At 42.3% G+C, this 22,679-nt stretch overlaps 1 pseudogene; it reads right to left on the minus strand.

Annotated features, from left to right (window-relative positions):
- Positions 1–21,633: 21,633 nt before the first annotated feature.
- Positions 21,634–22,434, minus strand: LOC106986944 (39S ribosomal protein L45, mitochondrial-like; annotated as a pseudogene).
- Positions 22,435–22,679: the final 245 nt, after the last annotated feature.

Consider the following 22,679-nt stretch of genomic DNA (forward strand, 5'->3'; position numbering starts at 1 on the left):
ACACAAATGGCCTAATCACCCAGACTAACCTCTACCTTACCACCTACCACTAGCTCACCCCAGCACTTAAACACTCTCCTGAATTTCCTCTGAGCAGAGTTGATTTCAAACTCCCTCCCCTCTTGCAATAACCTCAAATGAAGTCTTCCTTGCCTGTTTAACTCTGTTCTGTACATTTTTTTCTTGGGCAGTTCAGTTGAAGAAACTGAGCTGTAGAAAGCTTCCTTAACTTGCCTTATCTGTGAGGCTGGAACTCAATCCCTATTACAGTAAAGGTAAAAATAGATGCCCAGAGGGAACAGGATGGGAAAGGATGAAGACCAGGGAAATGCATTCTGTTTCTATCTTGATTCCACCGGATTCTCTTTGGTGTGTGGGGAACACCTGTGCTCTCACCTGCCCTTCCAGGCTCCTAGTGCCAGGTGCAGATCCAGGAAGTCATGGGAGAGGACACGCTCTCCTGGACTCCTTGTTGAGTCCTGTCCGAGACTTCGTGGCAGCCTCTTCCTCTGACCCTCTCCCCATTGTGTCCATCTGAGGAAGTCCCAGGAGAGGGAAGGGGCACTCTTCAGGAGGCAGCTTCCCCCTCAGAGCTGATACATGGTGGGGGGGGGGGGGGTGGACAGATAGCCCTTCCCTGGGAGCCAGGCTTGCTCTCCACTACTCATTCCTGTTGCTCCCAGAGTCATATGAAACCTCTCTCTCTCCCTCTCTCTCTGTCTCTCTGTCTCTCTCTCTCTCTCTCTCTCACACACACACACACACACACACTCGCACACATAGCTTAATTTCCACAACCTCAAGGGGGAGAGTTGGCTCCTTCCATCCTTAATGTCCATCCACACATTTGCAACCTTCTGGAATCTAAGACCAGTATCTGGATTCTTAAGTCATGAACTGTTGTCCTCATCATAAAAAATAATAATAATAAATTTTAAGAAGAGCATTTTGTAAACATGATGAATTTGAATAAAACTTTTGAGACAGTGGACTATTTTTTCCTAAATGCCACACCCCCTCAGCTGGCCCTGCAGGGAGCCTGAGCCCCCACATACTTCTCCAAACCTCCATGTTCTCAAAAGGAGAAATTTCAGAGTGATTCTCTTGGAGAATCCAGGATCTTTCCAGTTTATTTTGTACAAATTATAATTTGTCCTCTAAAAATACATTTTAATTTTTTTAAGTGAAATAGCATCATCTCCGTTCATTTTAGTCCAGGCTACCTACCAAGGGGTTTCAGCCTGAACTGACTGCAGAATCTGGTCCCCACAAACAGGAGCCACCCAGCAAAATCTTGCGTGGTCCCAGAGTGCCATCTACAGCCCAAACTGTGAAATGACCGCCTCCAGATATAATGACCTTTTCCTCTGCAAAACCCCGTGCAAAGTGCCAGGTGCTCATTCTCTTCCCAGAGTGGTCAGATCAACTGGTCACAATAGCCATACACACGGGGGGTTAACATGTATGAATGAAGTGATTTAACTGCATTTTAAAAGGATCCCTCTTGATATTGTGTCAAAAACTGCCTGAATAGTAAAGGATGGAGGCTGTGACAGCAGCTGAGAAAATACTAGAAATTCCAAGCAAGACCCAATCACAGGTTACAGAAGAGTAGAGGCAGTGGACCCTTGCTGAGGGCTTGCTGTAAGATGAGGAAGGGAGCAATCACAGACAAATCTGAAGTTTTTAACCTGAACCATTAAAAGAATTGTATTGTCATTTGCTAAATTGGGACATATTTGGTGAATCTCAGTCTAAAGCAATCGAGTAACTGTATAAACAGAATTGCATTCTGATGGGCTTTAGCTGGGCTGTTGAGTAAAGGCGCCTCTCTCTGAAATAAGGGCTGATGGTTCTCAGGAAAACGGTAAGACTCTGCAGAGGGGTCATGGAAACTCATCAGTGTCGTAAATATTCTCAAGAGCTTACAAGATCCTTCTATAGCAACTGTTCAGAATAAAACATGCGTGAGTCCTTTTACAAAGGCCTGGCACAGCAAAATCAGCCTAAGCGGTAACTCTACAGGCTAATCTGAGTTCTCTGATTACAAGGGATTAAAAGAAAACAACCATGCAAACCCCAATAATCTAATTCTCCACGGTCTCTGAATGAACTAAAGCCAGAGTCCGTGAAGCTCATAGACAACAGGTGAGTTTTTGTCAGAGTCTTATCCAGGACACTCCCTGCAACTCCTGGGTGCTCTGGATAATTTCAGGGCAGTTAGGAGCCCCTCTCTACCTGACCTTTGATTATGATCCCCATGCACACAGACAGCCCTGAGCAGTGAGAAGCCTGGTAAAGAGATGCCCTTCTTCTAAGGGTTATCTTCTGTCTGTGAAACCCTCACATCTGGACCCAGTGGACCGGTGTGGGCACCCCTCCAAGAAAGCTGGAGCCCAGCATTTGGACTTGCCAGGAGTGGATGACAGATGAGTGAGGAGAGAGGAGGCTACATCAGCAGGTCAGCAGCCTCAGAGTTTGTGGGGGTGAAGGAGGGTGTTCCTTTGAATGAAAAGAGAGAGCATCAGAGAGGCAGCATCGGACTTCCTTAACACTGCCTGAGAGGGTCACCTGGAGACGTCAAAAGACCCCAGCAGAGAGAAGCTGAAGCCACCACCTGGCGGTCCACAACCAAGGAAGGATTCACGACCTTCCCACAGTTGTGAGGTAAACAGCACGGCCCTCCCACACCAAGGGAGCTGCCCCGGAGAGCCCAGGTGCCAGAGGAAAAAGGAAGAGTGTGGTGGAACACCTGCCTTGCCCCAAGAGCACAAGTCCTGCTAATGACTGCACTGCCAGTGGGGGACCTCTCTTGTTCCCCTTTTCCTGTGGACACGCCAACCCCAGGCATTCAGAAACTGTAGGTGATGGCTGAGGGAGAAAGGGCAGTAGGTGAAGAGCAGAGCAAGCCCCCCACGTGGCCTCCTCAGTGTGCCTCATCTCAGCTGGGCCGGAGCTGGAGGGAGTGGAGCCTTGGTGTTCAATCCAGACATGTTTGCTCTCACACGGGAATGGGCATTTTATCCACTCATCTCACCTAAACATACCAATGCCTTGCAAGGGTCCAGACAAGCACAAGGCAAGGTGCTTGCTCCTTGCATCCCTGGGTCTTGCTCGTTGGAGGGCACAAATGGAAAAGTACTCAGGGAGTGTTAGCTACTTGCACCATCGCTGTTCCCTTGTGCTTTGCTGTGTCTTGCATGTAGGAGGTGTTCATGTCTTTACTGACCATCCAGATAGTTCTGAAGGAATGTCCAGGTGGCAGCACAGTGGCCAGGAACCAGGTTAACACGGCAGATGAGTCGCTGAGGGATAACTGGAAAAGTGAAGAGTGTGAATTGCTCTGTAGAGATACACAAGGGGCCACTGGAATAGAACGAGGAGGGAATCGTGTCTAAGAAGTTCAGGAGGTAACAGCAGAATAAATGGTTGAACTGCTAGAGATAACTTTGTAGCAAAATACTTAGATTTAGATGGGGCAGGGAATGTGGATGGTCCCCGTGGTGAAGGCCAAGAAAACGCTGGTGGAAAAAGGTCTGCACCAGGAGTGGGGCTCCTGCTGCAGACACGGAGCCGAATGCATCCAGGGTGTGCCATGGACTCCTGTGGGCTCCCGTGGGCTCCCGAGGGCTCCTGTGGGCTCTCGTGGGCTCTCGTGGGCTCCTCTGGAAGCAGCCTTACCATTAGGTGGTACCTGGCTGGTGCTTCCTTTCAGGCTTTCAGAACTAGTACACAGAAACCATGTACGCTTCATCCTAAGTCTGGTGCCCAGTAAAATGCAAATACCTCTGAAAGAGTAGATTATTCCATTTACATCAACATTTTAGCACAAAGGACTATTGGACTGTTTTTGAGGATAAGTTTGATTCACAGAAGATGGTGATGCATCTTATCTTGGGGCATCAAAGGAAAGAAAAAGAGCACTTCTCCCTGGTTCTCTGGGAAACTACCTCTTTGAGATTTGCGAGAACCTCTATGAGGGATTGTCCTGGGGAACAAGAACTGTGAGGGAGGGGAGAGGTGCGGTTGGGCAGATTGTGCTGAACCACAGGGCAGTTCCAACAAAGGCACCAGTGGACCCTGGTGCAATCTCTGGGCTGGGGTTGCCTTCAGACTGTCCTGATATACGGGGCACAGGGGACAGGATTTTTGAGTCCAGCATGGTCCAGTCCCTGGGTGCAACTGCCTCTACGGGGAAAGTGTGAGCCTGGCAAGGCAGCTTTCTTCAGCCTCTGGCAAGCCCCGGGAAGGCCCCAGCTATGAGCCATCAGCAAGTGGGGTCAGGAGCATCTCTATTGTAAAGAAGAGCGTAGAGGTGTGCCACAGTGTTTGCTGAAGGCACCTCGGAGGCCTTAGAACCAGAACATAGTGACCATGCCCAGAGCTGAGCACAAAATCCCCCCTACTCTGTCATTTAGCCACATCCTAATAATTTATCTGTCTGCGCATTTGAAGTCCTTCCAGTATTAGCTGTCTATAGTTCCCCCTAGCTCCTGAATATTCAAGCCTCTCCTCAGGCAAACAAGTAAGACATGTTATTTCAAGGTCAGAAGATCAGATAGAAAATGAGTCAGGGATTAAAGTAAGTGTGGGATTTATTGGCCTCTCTGCTCAGAAGCACCCTTCTGAGGATTGACCCATGATAGGCCAGGGTCAGGGAACAGCTGGTGCTCAGAGATGCCTTCATGTACATCACCAGCACACCCTTGAGTTATTATTTCTAACTCTATAAGTCTCTGGATATCATTAAGGAGTTTCATGGGCCAGAAATTTCCATTGTACACTTTACAGGTCTCTAGAGCCAGAAAATTTGTTGCAGTCCATGGGCCAAGTCCATTGGGCTTGGATAAAGCTGTTATCCAAAGCCCCCTTTATGGGCAAACAATGCCTGCATCCATTTGTTCACCAAACAAACATTTCCTCAGTGCATACTCTGTGCCAGGAAATGTGCTTGGCACTGGGGATAAAGAGATAAGCAAGACACACAGCCGCCTCCTAGGCCCTTAAAACACTTATAGATAAAGGCATGGATGGGGCTTAATGCTATCAAGCAGGGCACTACCAACGTGTTGAGCAGGAAGCCACTCACCAGGCCAAGGCAATCCATTCTTCCAACAATACACTGGACTCTGCCAAATTATGCCACGTCCTCTCCAACATCCCAACAGGAAGCACTATCACCAACCCAAGATGCAATTCCTCTGAAACAGGGCAATCTATAAACTTCTCTGTATTAGCAGGTGGTTTTGTGAATCCTACAATGGGCTCTATGATGGGGGTGGGGGAGTCCCCATTCTCCCAGCTACCAAGGACATTGTACCTTCATGCCAGGCCCTTTCTCCCAAAACAAGGTCAAGCCATTGGAATCTGCTCCCTTTGAGCAAGAGCACCAATATTTGGCAGTTCTGACCAGGAATACTTCTGCGTCTCAAACTCTGGCTCCCCAGAAGAAGAAATGTTTACATATACTTGCCAGTTCACCTTCCTAAATTTTCAATCAATAATTAATCTGTGGCTCATAACAATATAATTAACACAGGCCATAGAACATGTAAATTTGCACTATTCAACTCAGCAAAATGGAAATTAAAATTGTTAAAATTCTGCATTCTCTATGAAGGAGAGCTTTTTTCTTTTAAAGTTCTTTTTTATTTACAGATGTGTCCTTTAACGAAATGACTAAGTAGCTTTTACAAGTCAGGCCTATCGTTTACTTGATGCTGCAAGAGTTGTTGAGGCTACTTTGTGTGATGCAATGTGTGTTCACAGTGGGAAATGTGACCAGATGGCTCAGAAGAAGCCTGATAACTGAAGGCCTAGGGAGCCAGGATAAATGATTTGTACTTGATTTTCCAGGAGGTAAAGAGCTAATGAGGCTTTCTGAGCAAGCCAGAGGCCTGATGAACACAGAATTTGGAAAGAGCAAAGGACAGAAGGGGGTGCAGGGTGAACTAGAGTCTGGGCAGAGTCAGAATATGACCTATTTCCAGCAGACACAGATGATGGCATATGACAAGAAGCAGAAAGCAGATGTAAAATAAAAGAAGGAATTCAAAGAAATAAATCCAGTATATTTGGATTCTGATTTCTTCCTAAAACTTTCTTACTTGTTTCATCACTTACTAGCTGAGCTACCTTGAGGACTTAATCAGCTTCTCTGGTCTTCACTTTCTTCATCTGAGAAATAAGGATGCTAACTAACAGTACCTACTGCAAAGGTACTATTCCTGTGGTGTTAAGTGATGAAATATATCATAGACAGAAGGAGGAAGCAGCAGAATGCTGGCACATAGCAAGTGCTTAACCAAGTACAGCTAATATTATATTTCGTAAAAATACAAATGAAATAAGCATAATATTTCCCTTTTGGATAATATTCAGGCTATAGTACTCACCAATTTTTTAAAGTTCCAGATTCATTTAAAAATCTATTTCTATATATAGAACATCTCTGGAAGGTGCACAAGAAATTAGAGAGTATCTGGTGGAAGAAAGGACTTGGAAACAGGATGGAAAGGAAAGAGTTCTTATCTACATTTGTTAGTATTGGTGAGATATTTTCTACCATGTTCATGTACTACCTATTCAAGAAAATAATAATTTAGGGGCACCTGGGTGGCTTGATTGGTTGGACACCCAACCATTGATACCAGGTCATGATGTCACAGTTCGTGACATTGAGCCCCACATCGAGCTCTGTGCCAACAGTGCAGAGCCTGCTTGGGACTCTCTCTCTCTCTCTCTCTCTCTCTCTCAATAAATGAATTCCTTAAAAAAGAAAAGAATGATGTAAAAGGGGGTAACCTATGGCCACACAAGAAAAGAATTGGTGTCTGATGGCTAGATGCTTATGTAGGGTAAGAAATGTAGCCCTGAAAGCAGTGTGTGCTGAGCATAGATGCACTTGGCAACTTTTAGCTGTTTTGCATGAACTCCATCAGTCAACCCCCATGATACCATGTGAGGTTAATGCAAGTGGTGTCCTCAAGTACAAACGACATAGCATTGACATCCCCAAGTTACAGACAAGGCACAGCAAGGTTTAATAACTCACTAAAATTTACTCAGCTAATCAGTAGCAGAACCATGACTGACACCTGGGCAGTCTGTCTCCATGAATGGACAGATTCACACACTCATCATTGGAAGAGACTTTAAGTATCTTGATGGACAAAGGAGACATGGTAACTAAATGCAATGCAGGATCTTAGATTGGATCCTGGGACAGAAAAGAAGGGTTGTGGAAAACTGAGATCCAAATAAAGTTTATATTTAGTTGTAAGTACTGTACCGGTGTTAATTCCCTAGTTTTTATGAATGCAGTGTGTGGCCATACAAGATACTCACATTAGGGCAAGCTGGACGAAGGGAGCTCTCTGTACTATCTTTACAATTTTTATGTAGATTCAAAATTATCTCAAAGTGCATTTTAAAAAAGTCTCCATATGATCACAGCTGCCAAGTGTGAGTGCAATTTCAGAAAGATATTTCTGTGAGGAGAAATAGACCATTTGTTTTCCAGTCCTGGTCCATTCCCTCTTGGATCAGCCCCAACTCCATGACCCAGAGACTGGCCACATCTGGACAACTTATTGCTCTTTCTGGTATTTTAGAGGAACTTTACACATTGAAACCATTTCACAGGAGAAAGAATAAAGATATAATCCATCTTTAAAAGAATAATAATAAATATCTCTGGTGCCAGACATTGATCCTCTTCATATCCAAATTAATTGTCAGAACCCAACACAGTAAAGTAGTAAGTGTTTTCCTCCTTCTTCCAAGTTGTTGTAATTCCTTTTTAGATGTGTCTGTTCTGCTCCTGCCAACTGAAATACTGAATATATGGGAAGGGGGGGTGGGTAGCTAGGCCTGAGCTATTGATGAGTGAAATTAGTTACAACTGGGTGGAAGATTGTATAGCAGAGAGCATCGCTCAGAGTGTGCAGGACTCTGCTGTGGAAACATTCCATTACTTGGATGCCTGGATACAAAAGGCTTAGGGAAAAGGTTATTTTAGGAGCCTTGTAAAATTTCTGTATGATGCTGGGTCCATTACTCTCCAATGAAATAAGACTAGATTTGGAAGAAGAGTGCTCTAACTACAGAACTTTGTTTTTCAAGATGTTCTTCTACCAAAATGCACTTTCTAGAAAATAAAACCATGTAATTTTTTTAGTTGTCTTTAGAGAACTGCCTAATTTCACAATCTTATGTTGAACCACCATCATAGGCAGAAACTCAAGTTAAAGAAGATATCACAAATGTATGCATAACCCTAAAATGGCAAATTACTGCACAGCTTTAAGCAAGGGCTAATGAAACATTGAATGCACAGTATTAATGTTCAGCTTTGTATGGCTGTGAGATCATAATCCCCCAGGAAGAAATTCTGATCTACTTATTACTTATTTCACTTTCAAATCAAGACAGTTAAAGGTGTGTTTTGTCATTCAAAAATCTTAGGATATCTGTGAGAGCTTCTACAGCAAAGTACAAGCTTTTATTTTTATGTGAAACCATACAGGCAACTTGCTTATAACCTGCTAGGTCAGCTATGAAAAGGTCTCCAGTCAGGTTTGCTCAAAGCAGACCCTGTGGTGGGAAGAACTCATGTGCAAATGGTTCATCTAAGAATGCTTCCACCAGTAACCAGTATAAGAATGGGAAAATAAGACAGGACAGCAGAAGCCAAGCAAGGATGAAATTTCAGGCAAAGTCCTCCAGGTGGTAGCTTTAGCCTGATCCTGCAGAGAACTCAGAAGTACAAGCATTGACCTAGAATTCGTCCTGGTTTGAGGCAAGGTTGCTGGGTTGGGGTACTGACCGGACACCAGTCAGTTGTTGGCTAAAGCTCACCCTGTATGCATAGAAATTCCCAGGTATTTCTGAAATGCACAGGCAAAGCAGCTCCAGGGCCCAAGGGCAGGCCTCCAAAAAGAATCCTGGGTGTGGCAACAGAAGCAAAACATTCAGGAGCCTGGGAAGGGATATGCAAAGGATAAAAGAGGAAGAGAGGTTCTGAGGAGACCTGGCTGAGCACCACAAAATTTGGTATTCCCATGTTGCATGTTATCAAAGTTTACTGAAAATCACAAGTAAGCATAGCAAGACTCTCATGAGGCATGTGTGTGTAGGTTGAATCCCTAAGTTTCTTGCCAGAACATAACTACCATTGTGTTGTTTTTCATTATTTTCAGTTGTTGCTGCTTTCATTTTTAATTATAAATTATTGTTGACAATACAGTATTGTATACTTGGAATTTGTGAAGAGAGTAGATCTGAAATGTTCTCACCATCAAAAAAAGGTAGGAGTAGGGGTAATGATGTGAGGTGATAGATGTGTTAACTAACCTTATTGTGGTAATCATTTCACATTGTATACATGTGTCAACTCATTAAATCTTACACCTTAAATTTACACAATGTTGGCAATTATATCTCCATAAAGCTGGAAAAAATTACATAAATAAATTTTGAATTGCACTTGGTTTTGTATAATCATTATCAATTTACTGTGTAGTGAGTTGTTTTGTTGGCTTTTGGTACACAGTAAAGTGTATTTGAATCAACAGTGCCTTTGACCTATAATTTTCTAATATCTAGACTTTTATGAATTTGCATATATCAGGAAGAAATGAATGAATTATCATATGCTTATTGGTAAAGTACATGTATTGTGTATGAGCTCCCAAGATATTTTTGTTCAGTAGCACATCAATACCATCTTTTTCCAAAAGTAGGACCAGGTGGGGGTGTGTATTGCAGGGAGGGGAGCTCAGCGTCTCTTGCTCCTTGAACACTGGACATCCACTTCTGAAGTTGATGGCATCATGCTGCCTGTTATACCATCACTCTCTGTTGAGGGGAAAGACCATACATTCAGTCAAGAAATCCATGCTTTTGAAAGGAAGGGATTGGATTTTAATAGAATACCACAGGACATCTATTCCCCAAAGAAGAATAATAGGTATTTCTGGCTTCCTGTCTAAACTTTTGCCAGCTCAAACTAAATGAAAAATACACTTCTGAAAAACTCCTAAACCAGTAGGAAACACCAACTCCACTTTGCCAAAAACATTTGAAGCTCCTATTTTCTATACAACAGTTTATGAAATGTTAAAATGGAAGGAATTTTAAACACTATTATGACACCTCTTCGTTTATCAGTTGGAAAAAGGAGACTCTGGATGGTTGTGTCTTGTTCTGAATATAGTTCTGTGTATTTCCAGGCCAGTGATTCCTAAGTAAATCAAACAAGTGGTTGCTTTTCACCAAAGTCACAATTAATAATCAAAAAGAAACATACAACAATTAGCAATTCAACTCAAATATCTTGGTTGTATCTCTACAAAATAAGTCTATTACATGAGAGTTTGGGTTAAAAATTTCTATGAACCAGTCCTTAGCATTGTAATTTGACTAAATACTTACCAAATAGGAACTTTCCAGCATTATTCTCTACTTGTTTTCCTGCCAACAGGCTAAATTTACCAACTGCACCTGCTGTCCCATTTATTGCTGGCACTTTTAAATTTGAACTATTTCGCCCTTTCACTTATTTCTTAGGATTTTTTTAATAGACCAGGGAGTGAAAAATACAACACAATAAACCCAGAAATTCAAATGTAAAAATCAAATGTTCATTTGTTTGTTTGTTTCCCAGTTTCTTTCCCTGAGGAAACATAAATTAGGATTTGTAAGTTTCTGACGTGTTTCAGACCATGGCAATTTATTCAACTTTTGTCCATCTTCTAACTATGCAGAGTCTCTTGACCACCAAGTCAACCCTGGAGCCCTAACTTGTCTGATGATGGGACCATAGCCTCGAAGTCCATCCCATTCTCCATGACCACATGCTTTGAAAAGCTGGTTTTCTGTTTAAAGCATGTACTCCTGGAGACCCTAGATACGTTCACCTCAATGAATTATGGAGTCTTAGAAATGCCCAATTAAATGACCAGAACCAGTGAGATGCTGATGTCTTGCTCAAATTCTTTGTTCAAATTCCAAGTACATCAATGGCTTTACATGTAACTCCACTTAGCATCAGTTTCTTCATCTTTAAAATGGGAGTAAAATTAGCTACTTTACAAGATTGTGGTGAGGATTAGAAATAATAATTGAAGTTGTCTTATAAATGTCTGGTATGTAGTAGACACTCAAGAGATTGAGGTCTGTAGCACTGATTTTTTTTAATGTTTATTTTTGAGAAAGAGAGAGGGAGAGAGCACAAGCAAAGGAGTGGCAGAGAGAGAGGGAGAGAAAGAATCCCAAGCAGGCTCTGCTCCATCAGCATAGAGCCTGATGAGGGGCTTAATCTCACAAATCATGAGATTATGACCTGAGCCGAGATCAAGAGTCAGACGCTGAATTGAATGAGCCACTTAGGCACCCCTGAGTTTTTTCATTGAAAGGGTAAGTACCCAACCCCACAAATCTCTGAGGCAGAACCTTTGCTATCGCAGCTCTCCTGAGGAGAGAGTCTTGACCTCATAGACTCCCCACAGGGCTGGACATCAGGGATGCTGAGATTACAAGAATTTGCCTGTAATATGCCAAGAACAAATGATAGCCCATTTCCTGGACTACCTATAGGTCAATATTCCACTAGTTCCATCCAACATTCACCACTAAGTCTGCCTAAGTGACAACTTCTGCCTAGAACCATGTGTGTATTTGTGTTTATATACCTCAGTGATTTACTAAGGCTGTCCATTTTCCTTGGTATGTGTGCTAATTAAACCTCTGTATTCATTGCATTCTACACATGAAAGACGGTGTTTTTCCAGGATCAAGATGGGTCCTTAAAAATTACTGGATTTCAGCTACATCAAGACTGGGGATAAATTGGGTGTACTGAACTCCCCTCTGTAATTGACTGACAATATTAATATTGGACAATATCTATGGAGTACTTACTATGTGCTGTGACTTACCTTGATACATGGTTATTTATATAAAATCAAAACTTCCACCATCTCCATTTTGATGAGAAGAGAACTAAAGCAAAGACAGGTTAAGCAACTTGTCCAAGGTCACACAGCTGGGATTTGAACCTTGTTCTCTATGATATTCCTGCCTCTGAAAGATCACAGAGAAAACATGGAAATGATTATCTAAGCTGAACCTATGTAACACTGAAAAAATCAGCTAAAGGGTAACACAATGCCATAGACCTCCCCTTGCAACCTCAGGGACTATTTGCAGAGCATGTCCACTCTGCCAGGTGCTGGTTGTTTACCATTATTTCTGGTTAATTTTGCATGAAAGCCTGGTCCTGATCATTGAGTAGACTGAGTGCTGTGCAGGGCTACACAATAGAACACCTGTGTCAGTTCATCCTTCCATGAGTTTCCTCTGCAATTAGCTTCATGGAATTTTGCTTTTGATAAAATGCTCTGAGACAACATCACATCCCCACCACTGTCCCCCACCAACCTGCCCAGAATTCCTGGGGGATATGAGCTCTGAGGCAGACACACCTGTCTGTCCTCTGACCTGTTGCAAGATTATTGGAATAATGTTGGGACAAAATTTAATTCACAAAAATATATATAATGCACAGTAATTAATTATAGCCAAACTATAATGGGAACATTAAGATGAGGCTTAGAGAATCATTCCTTCCTCACCAAGATTACTCCTTTCAAGTGAATAGAAAATTAGATGCAAAGAATTCAGTCTGTCTCTCTCCTGAACACTGAATTAAACTCTCTTACTACCTTCTGCATTTCTGAAAAATCTCCATTCTTCAAAGGCCTTCACTGGTCTTACAGTGGTTTAAGATAGGAGGGTCTTCTCAGCTGTGTTGCATCCTTTCTGACATAGCCATACGGAGTCTTCCATTCATTCATTCAGTCAGTTATTACTGAGAACCTGCTGGAGCTTGTGCTTGTGTTGGTCTTGCCCTTGAAGAGCTTATAGTCTATTGAGTGATGCAGACTTTAAACAACATCAAGGTATAGAATGTGGTCATTGTTTTCAGTAGTTCCAGAAGCCACAGAAAGTCCTATTGCTGTTGCTTGACTGTTAGAAGGTGGAGGAAGGACAGTAAAGTATCCTCCAGACTGAGAAGGCACTTTGACACCAAAAACACAAAGCAAGCCACTCCATACCATTTACATAGTTATTCAGGGTAGCTTACTGACTAGCAGTTGGGCAGACAAACAAATCAGGCACTGCATAGGTATTCTCCCCTAAGTCTGGACCTTAATCCACAGCTGTAAAGAGCAAGGGGCTTTGTGCTGAGGTTGCAGGGGAGTTATCTGCAGTGACACCATCTGAGCACCAGAGAGAAGACTAAACCAAACCTCCCTTCACTCTAGTAGGGGCGTTCGTTAACCTCCATGGGCCATGGGCCATGGGCCGGAACACATGGCCCCAAGGGAGGTCATCGCATGGGGGTGAATAGGATGGGGGGGGGGGCAACACTCCTCCACTGACTTCTTCTGCCCTCCCTCTGTGTCCTGTCTTGTCTTTCCCAGAACTTCGGCACATCTTGCATTTGCCCTCAGACCCCCTGTCCACCCTTCTTTGCAATGCTGGGTGCCCAAGGTATGTGCAGAGCATATCAGAAGTCTCCCTTGCCCTTGGCTCATATTGGGCTCAGCCCCAAGGAGTGCTGACTGGATGTTTAAGAAGAGAGAAAATGTAGTTGGGATACTTCTCACCAACGCCTTCCCTCGGCATCACCGACATCACTGTGGGGTGGCTAGAACCCTGTCCCTCACCTCATTCCAGTCCCCACGTGCTGTATTGTCCCTTGTGTTTCCAGTAAAATCTCTCCATACTTTGTAACTAGCCCTTTATTAAACTCTCCTCAATTCACCCATTTGGGGTATGCTAACTATTTCCTGCAAGGACTCTGTTGCTTTGAATTTCTGCTTCATTGTGACTTTTTCCAATGCAGAGGACTAATCTTGACATTTTGTAACATATTTGACCCAGTCAGCTAAAAAACCCTTTACCGAATGTCTACCCTGTGCTTGACTGTTCACTGCAGATTGCTAACCTGGACAAGGACTTTGCCCTAGAGAAATCTGGTGTAATCACACAAACAGGTACATAAATAGGGTACCCCCAAAGTTACTCCCAAAATGTATGCTCTAAACTGCAACAATTTTAAAAAGAAAGGCAGTGCTATTAATTAGAGGAGGGCAGTAAGTGCAAACTCTAAGAGTCCTAAGTTCAGCTTAGACCTGAGCGGTCAGTCATGATACTGTCACGAGCACTCGATTGGGGTTTTCACAGGTGAACAAAGCTAGGCCACCTAACTCAGCCTTGAAGAGGGGTCAGAAGAAGGCCTGAAGCAGTTGTGTATCCTCCCCCAAAGACCCCACTTCTCTGCACACTGTGTGTCACATCTTCTTGGCTAGACACCCACCTGCGCCACAGCCATCACCTTGAGAAATCAGGGCTAAGTACACCCTTATGTTAACAAGAAATACAAGATTCACTCTCTGACCTCAGAAATAGAATATTTAAAAAAATTTTAATGTTTATTTATTTTTGAGAGAGAGTGAGAGAGAGAGAGAGAATGAGCAGAGGAGGGATGGAGAGAGAGGGAGACACAGAATCTGAAGCAGTCTCCAGGCTCTGAGCTGTGAGCACAGAGCCTGATGCAGGGCTTGAACCCACGAACCACGGATCATGATCCGAGCTGAAGTCAGACATGCAACTGACTGAGCCACCCAGGCACCCCCAGAAACAATATTTTTTAAAATATATATTTAAACATGCACACAGTGACAAACATTTTGTAGGCTGCATATCCCTTAGTCTGCAAATTAAAGAGTGAAACATCATTACTCTGTAAGATTTTGTAATTGCACTAGATGCGCAATTCTGTGAGTCAGTTCAGTCCCCCAGAGTCCGTTCTCAAGATTGGTGTTGGTGTGTCCCCATGCACTGGGGTGAGGCTCTGTAGAGGTTATTGGTCCTTCATGCTGCTGAGCTGTGTTTGGGCCCCAAACATCACCCCTGGTGTTGCCTCTTTCCCCTGCACAAGGCCTCTTCATCTTGTCTCTCTCAGTCTCTGGACTATGTCCAGTCTCCTCTCCGATCATCTGAGCTGGACGAGTGGGGTTTAGGCAGGGCACAGGGCTCCTACTCTGAATATCACTGGCTTGAATGTGCTGCCGACACCTGTCACAAGCAGGGAAGTTTTCACACTGGAGGTGCTCTTATTAATTTTGTATTCTTCAAATCTTTGTCCTCTGCATCTGGACCTATGATATCCAAACTCAAGACTCAAGGTTTTTTTCCTTCATTATCAGGACCTGCGTTATTATTCCTTCAATGAGAAAATTAATACAGAATGCTCAGCTGCCCAAAGGAAGGAAGGGTAGCAGTAACAGGAATGACTGGTTGGGGGAAAGAGGAGAGGCATTCATTCTCATTTGTAACATTCTCCCACCTGAGGTTCACTGCATGTGATCTATGTGCCCAAGAACCGGAGATACAGAGATGAAGAGAAGTGCTTGCCCTCTGTAGGCCAGAGCCTGTTAGGAATTGCAGAACCAAGCAAATAATTTTTCCAATGTGACAAGTACTTCTGGAGGAATGGGCTTTTCAGAAGACTAGAAAACTGAATGGAAAAAATGTATTATTCATGGATACATGGACATTAACTGTGCTTTGTCTCTGATGTTCTTTTCAGGGATCAGGAATGTCATAAACAACCCTTGAAAAGCAGGCATATGGATTGCCAGAGTAAGTTTTGTTCTGAACAGTTCAAACGCTGCTGCTGAGTGCCCACCACATGATTTGCTTAATTATTGGAATAGCAAAAACTGAGGTTTCCAGATTTGGCCAGATTCTATCATGAACAGTCGCTGGCCACTCTCAGACTTGTTCTAGTGAGACCTCCACCGTCCTGGCATCTCTACCAGGGAGTGAGGGCTCTGCATCAGTAATCACTTCAGGACACATAGTCTAACCCCAACCCCCACCCCGTGTCTTCAGGTGACAGTTCGCTTGTGAGAGAAGAGAGCTGGGAAGGTGATCTGGAGATCTCTGTTGAGTTAAGTCACAATGAAAGTAAAACACACACACACACACACACACACAACATGCCTCAGCATCAGGTTCCTTAACTCCCAGGAAGTTCTATGCTAGATGCACTTTTCTTCATCCCTAACCCTGCTACAAAAGGAAAAGTGGTTCATATATGGTCATTTTCCCTTTTTCTCAAGAAAATCATTAAGAACCACTAGCTTCATGACATGTTTGGAAACTTTCAATGCACTCTGTACTGTAGTCATTCAACATGAAACCTCAGAATGCACAAGTGGCAATTTGGCTCCATTTTCAGACAGAGAACTTCTGTTACCAAGGCAATCCTTAGTATTAAAGCCCCATAATCATGAATTTATAGACAGGTAGATAGATAGATAGATAGATAGATAGATAACAGATAGAATGAATAGGCTTTCGGTCGTAAAAATGACAGTGGCAGCTTATCACCCACATAATCCCCCCGAATCAGTAAACCAGTTAGGAACTCAGAGTCTGAGAAACTTCTGCCTTTCAGACCAAACTATCTGAACTTAAACTCTGAGGAGACTGGACCTTAGATTCAGAGCTGTGGTTTGATTTAACTTTAATTCTTTTTTAAAGAAAATTCATCCTTTCCCCCAAAGGATTTCAATCGCTATCTGGCTAAGTAAGAAATCTTCCTGACAGTCTGGAACAACCACAGTGAGAGCAGCCGTGAAAGAACAGAAGAAAAGACTCACTGTAATCTCTACTGACAAACAAAATTCTAGAAAGGGCACCCTTGCCTTTGAGTAGTGACACTCAGCCTGCCAGCTCCAGGGGTGCAGAAGGTGATAAGTAGTTGCAACTCTTGCAAAAGAAGAAAAATAATTGGCTGTCCCTTATCCTCCTCTGGCTCACTGAAATTTTAATGCCTAAGCAAAAATGGTATTCTAAATATTGAGGGGCTTTTATTTTATGGGGATGAGTTAAAACTTGCTGATACTGTTTTGAAAATATCAGTTATTAAATTGTCATAAGTTTGAAATAAATAGGATCCACCTAAACTTACTCTTCTGTCTTCTGTGTCTTCTGAGTTGTTCCCTAGCAATCTCAACAGCCAAAATCTTGATGGAGGCACTTGGATTTTAACCACACACACAAATATATTTTTAAATATTGGACATAAAAAGAATCAGAGTAAAATCTAAAAATGGTCTGTGGTCATGAGACTTTTAAGATATCTGTTTGTTATTAAAAACACCATATGCTGCTGGAAATCAAGTCCAGGATATAGAAAGACCAGGTACAAAAGCAAATGAAGATAGCAAAAGGTTTGGGAGAAAAGTAAAAGTTACAGATTTTTTTCCAAATGAAATCCCGGTGGATAAATTCAGCAGCAGTTTTTGATCATGAAAATCCTAGCAGAGTATGGAGACAAGGAGAATCCTCTACATGGCAATGGAATCTGCTAAAAACCCATAACACACATAATGACATCGTCCAGGCATCCTTGTGGAAGATCAGAGGCCCCCTAATATGTGTGAACAAAGTAGAATGGAAGGTTCTAGGTGGTGATGAAGGGAGGTCAGAAAGGAGAGGAGAGTGAGGGGAAGAAAGACAAGAAGAGAGAGGAAGGGAGGGCAGAAGAAGGAAAGAGAGAAGGAAGGAGAGAAGGGAAGAGAAAGTAAGGGTTGAGGGGAAATAACATTATCAGTTTTTGCAAATAGTGAATATTCTACACGTAAAGCCCTGGGGCCTGTATGGGAACACAAGGGGGATGCATGGAGTAAGAGTTTCGTAAAGCAGTGGTCCCTAAGAGTTCCCCCAAGCAGCGGTTGGGGAGTTTTGCGAAGAAACAGGAGAAAAGGTGACTTCTGAGCATGTGGAGGTGGGGATACATTAGCGGCTGCACATGTAAAGGTCATGCTTCATCATGCATTGCATGATTAAATACGTGTTACATCCCCACAGCTGGGCATGAGTTTTAGTGAGATAATGAGGGGAGAGGTGGCATGGCATGTGGTCAGCGCGCTGGATCCACCTTGAAGCTCACTGGTTTGGTCTGGTCCTTGCTTTCTTTGTACTCAGCACCCCCCTTTCAGTAAACATCCTCCATCCACACTCCTGCAAGATGTGCTACTAAAGGACACAGACTTTTAGCTTTTTCCTTTTTTCTTATGGAAGCAGCCAAAGAATACTGGGTTTATGGTCAGGGTGGAGGGGACCCAAGTCCAGCCCCTTCTCTGTCTTATGCAGACCAAAAATTAGAGACAAAAAGAAGGGAAAAATGTCTGCTGAACATAAAATCAATAAAAAGTAAATAAAAGTCAATTGCATTCCTATAAATAAATCACAATTAGAAAATGTAATTTTTAAAAGATGCTGTTGAAATTATTTAATCTATGAGATAGTTAGAAATAAATTTAGCAAACATGTGCCAGAATTTTATTGACAAAAATACAAAACTCAATTGAAGGACTTAAAACTTAAATATTTATGGGGACAGTGAAGCTTGATATCTTGAAGATGTCACGTATTACCAAATTAATCTATAAATTAAATATAATTCTAGTCAAAATTGGACAGGCTTTTTCATGCAAGTTGGCAAGCTGATTCTAAAATTTATGTGGCGGCAACCAGCCAATTTTAGTATATGTGCTGCTGAAGCGAGCACAGCAACCAGCCAGTTTTAAGGAAAAAGACAATTTTGAGGAAAAAGGACAATGTAAGTGGTTATTCATCATATATGTAAAGATGCTATACAGGGATAGTAATTAAGAAATTATAGTATTTACAATGAATAGACAATTATAATGACAGAACAAAATAGCTCAGTTCCTGAGGTCTTTTGGTACTCTGATGGCCTTTCAATGGAAGGACATTATAGTTTCTTCTTAACGTTTACCTGTATTTTCTAAATTTTCATTGACAAACACACATGACTTGCAAAAATAGAATTAAATAAAGCTTTTTTTTGTATAATAAATGACTTTTTGGTAGACATGGACAAGCTTGTTCTAAAATTTATAGAAAGGCAAAGAAGTTAATATTGGTCGAAGAGTTTTGGAAAACAAGAATAAAGTTGGGAGACCACTCTATTTAGGCTGAAATGTTGGGGCTTAACTCTACAGCCACAGTTGTCAAGGGCATGAGGTATTGGTGAAGATTGTTTCTGAATGGAGCAGAAAAGAGAACCCAGAAATAGACCCACAAAAAATCTCACACTGATTTTTAACAAAGCTCCAAAAGCAATTCAATGGAGAAAGGAGAGCCTTTTCAACAAATAGGATCAATTAACCGTGTTAAGGGAAAAAAGAGAACTCCAATCTAAACTTCACACTTTGTACAAAATTCACTTAAGATACATCACAGATTCAAGTGTAAAATGCAAAACTATAAAACTTTTAGGAGAAAATCTTCAGTGTTTAGGGTCTAGTGAAGAGATTCTGGACTCAACACGAAAAGCACTGTGCGAGAAAGAAGAGATGATAATGAGGACCTCATCAAAAGGTACAACTGCTCTGAAGACCCTCTCAAAGAACAGAAAGATAACTTAGAAGCTAGGAGAAAATACTTGGACACCATATGTGGATAAAGGACTTGTACTAGACTATATTAAGGACCACTGAAACACAAAAATAAAAAATAAAAAGGTAATCCAATGTAAAAATGAGCAAAGAGCATAAATAGACATTTTACCAAACAGACACACAGATGACAAATAAGCACATGGAAAATACTGAAGATCACTAGCTATTAGGGAAATGCAAATTAAAACCATAATGAGGGGCGCCTGGGTGGCTCAGTCGGTTAAGTGTCCAACTTCAGCTCAGGTCATGATCTTACACTCCATGAGTTCAAACCCCATGTCGGGCTCTGTGCTGACAGCTCGGAGCCTGGAGCCTGCTTTGGATTCTGTGATTCCTCTCTCTGCCCCTCCGCCTCTCACTCTGTCTCTCTTTCAAAAAATAAGTAAACATCAAAAAAAAAAAATTAAAAAAAAAAACATAATGAGATAACTATGTACCCGTCAGACTGACTATAAAATAAAACAGTAGGATTCCAAATTTTGGTAAAGATGAAGAGACACTGGCTCATCATACATTGCTGAGTAGGAATGTGAAATGATACAGTCACTTTGAAATATAGTTAAGCAGTTAGAAAAAATGAATGCACATTTAGCATATGACCCAACATCATACTCCTAGGCATTTATGCCAGAAAAATAAAATCTTATATTCACAAAAAAAATATGCACCTAAGGGGCACCTGGGTGGCTCAGTCGGTTAAGCATCTGACTCTTCATTTCAGTTCAGGTCATGATGTCATGGTTTGTGATACTGAGTCCCACATCAGTCTCTGGACCAACAGCATGGAGTTTGCTTGGGATTCTCTCTCTCTCTCTCTCTCTCTCTCTCTCTCTCTCTCTCTCCCCCCTCCTCTACTCATGCTTGCTCTCTCTCTCAAAATAAATAAATAAATAAACATTAAAAAAATATGCACCTAAATGTCCATAGAAACTGTATTTAATCAGGGTTCTCCAGAGAAATAGAACCGATAGCATATAAAAATGTGGATGGTTAGATTGATGATAGATAGATATTGATCAACTCATTGATTTTAAGGAATTGGCTGACTCCATTGTTGGGTCTGGCAAATGCAAAATCTGCAGGGCAGGCCAAGCAGGATGAAGAACCAGGGAAGAATCGATCTTTTGCAGTTTGAATTTGAAGGCAATCAGTTTAGAGGCAGAATTCCTCCTGTTTGGAAGATCTCAGTCTTTTCTCTTAAGACTGTCAACTGATCGGATGATGCCCACCTACGTTATGAAGGGTAATATGCTTTACTCAAAGTCTACTGATTCCAGTGTTAATTACATCTAAAAGAGACAGTACCTTCACAGCAACATATAGACTAGTATTTTGTTTGGCTGAGAGATAAATTATTTCTTTGGATTTATATTCTATGAAATTCAAATGCTGATTCAGTGAGAAAACATCTCAAATGATACCGTTTTTCATAAATATGAATTATTTTTCCCAAGTCTGGATTTCCTGGAAATCACATCCCTCACAATAAGCCCACCTTCCATATCTGCCATTTGAAGGCTGTTTTATTTCCGGTCTGAACCAGGGGAAATGAACAGAACCCACCATAACTGTCCAACACTTTGATAGTGTTTTATTTCAACCTCTGATCCCTGCCCTGTGATTAGAAAGAAATTGTGCCAGTTTGCTCCTGACAGTCCCTGCTGCAGGAAAAACTGGTATCAGATGTTCTCTGGAACATACTGTCTTTCATCTCATTCAGAAGCTAGGCATGCAACTTAAAACAAAAGAAAACAAAACAAAACAAGAAACAGGTCCATATCTATGCATATCACACACCCACCTGGGCCCTGCCATCAGCCATGGGTGTTGAAGACAATTCTGCTGTAGAGCCACAAGTGGAATAAGGGAGGAAAGACAAGTGTTTCTATAGCACAGTGGAGATGGACTTTCCAGCTCCCAGACTCAGACAATTCTCTGCTTCCAGCCACCTCACCACCAGTGCTTTACCCCAGGAGTCATTTTTGACATTAGGCTAGTTGAAGCTTATGTGCCTCTCCTTCCCCCCATTTTAGCTGGAGGCCAAGGATCATCACTGCTTTCTTTAAGGATTGGCTGCATTATCCATCTGGCACTGCATTATCCAACTCTCATAGGGGTTTATCAGGTACTTTTCCAACACAACATACTGCAGGACAAGATGGCCACATCCCGATCATACATTGATTGGCCAAACCAGTCACAGATGGCCAGGGTCTGCCAGGTGTGCATGCAGACCATGACCTGGCCATAAATGTTGCCCTGGTTCATCAGACCTGAACAGTGAACCTGAACCACTCTCAGTAGCTCAAGATTCTACGAAGTTCCAGTGGATAGTCTTAGAATTAATTTCCCAGACCATGTCCAGGAAACAGTTTTCAGTTACCGAAGTATAAAATCAGTCGTGGTGTGAATTGTTTAGATAAAGATGAGCCTCAGTAAAGATATCCTTGATTTTTCAGGGAAGCCCTTTGTTTTATAATTAGCACCATATTCTTTTATCCTGCAGCTTGACAACACTGATACCACAGCATCTCTCAATTGCTCAGTCTGTGTCAGTCTTTTGAAAGAGATGACACGCGAGCATCACCCTCAGGAGGAACATTGGCATCAAAGACACCAGCTATAGAGACCAAATGTGTGGGTGCTTCAAGCATTGTGGAGGAAAGACCAGTCCTGCTTTGCGGGGCATATTCTATAAATTCCTTTTCTGGTTTGTATTTGGATTCATAAATACAGGGTGTGAAACATTTTATAGTTCTCACTTGAACCACAGCTATGGACTGAGTCACCAGAACTAGCTGCCAAGACCACCACCCTACACCCTGTATAAACAAGACAATCCCTGTGGCATGGCGTCTTCCATTTTGTCCATGCCAAGGCCACTGGGATGGGGACTAAGAGTGAGGAGCCTGGCACAGTAGACAAGAAGCAGATGCTAGGGCTAGCCTGGGTGTGTATCTAGGCTGGTGTTTGATCAAGCAACTGGGAACCACAGCCCAGCCAAACTGATACATAAAATTAACCACGCCACAGCTTTCTTTGATAGCCCAAAGTGGAAATGACTCAACTATTCTTCAATGTATTAATGACTAAAGAAACTGATACATC

This window comes from Acinonyx jubatus, chromosome D2, assembly GCF_027475565.1.
Source record: "Acinonyx jubatus isolate Ajub_Pintada_27869175 chromosome D2, VMU_Ajub_asm_v1.0, whole genome shotgun sequence".
In the NCBI taxonomy this organism is placed as follows: domain Eukaryota; kingdom Metazoa; phylum Chordata; class Mammalia; order Carnivora; family Felidae; genus Acinonyx; species Acinonyx jubatus.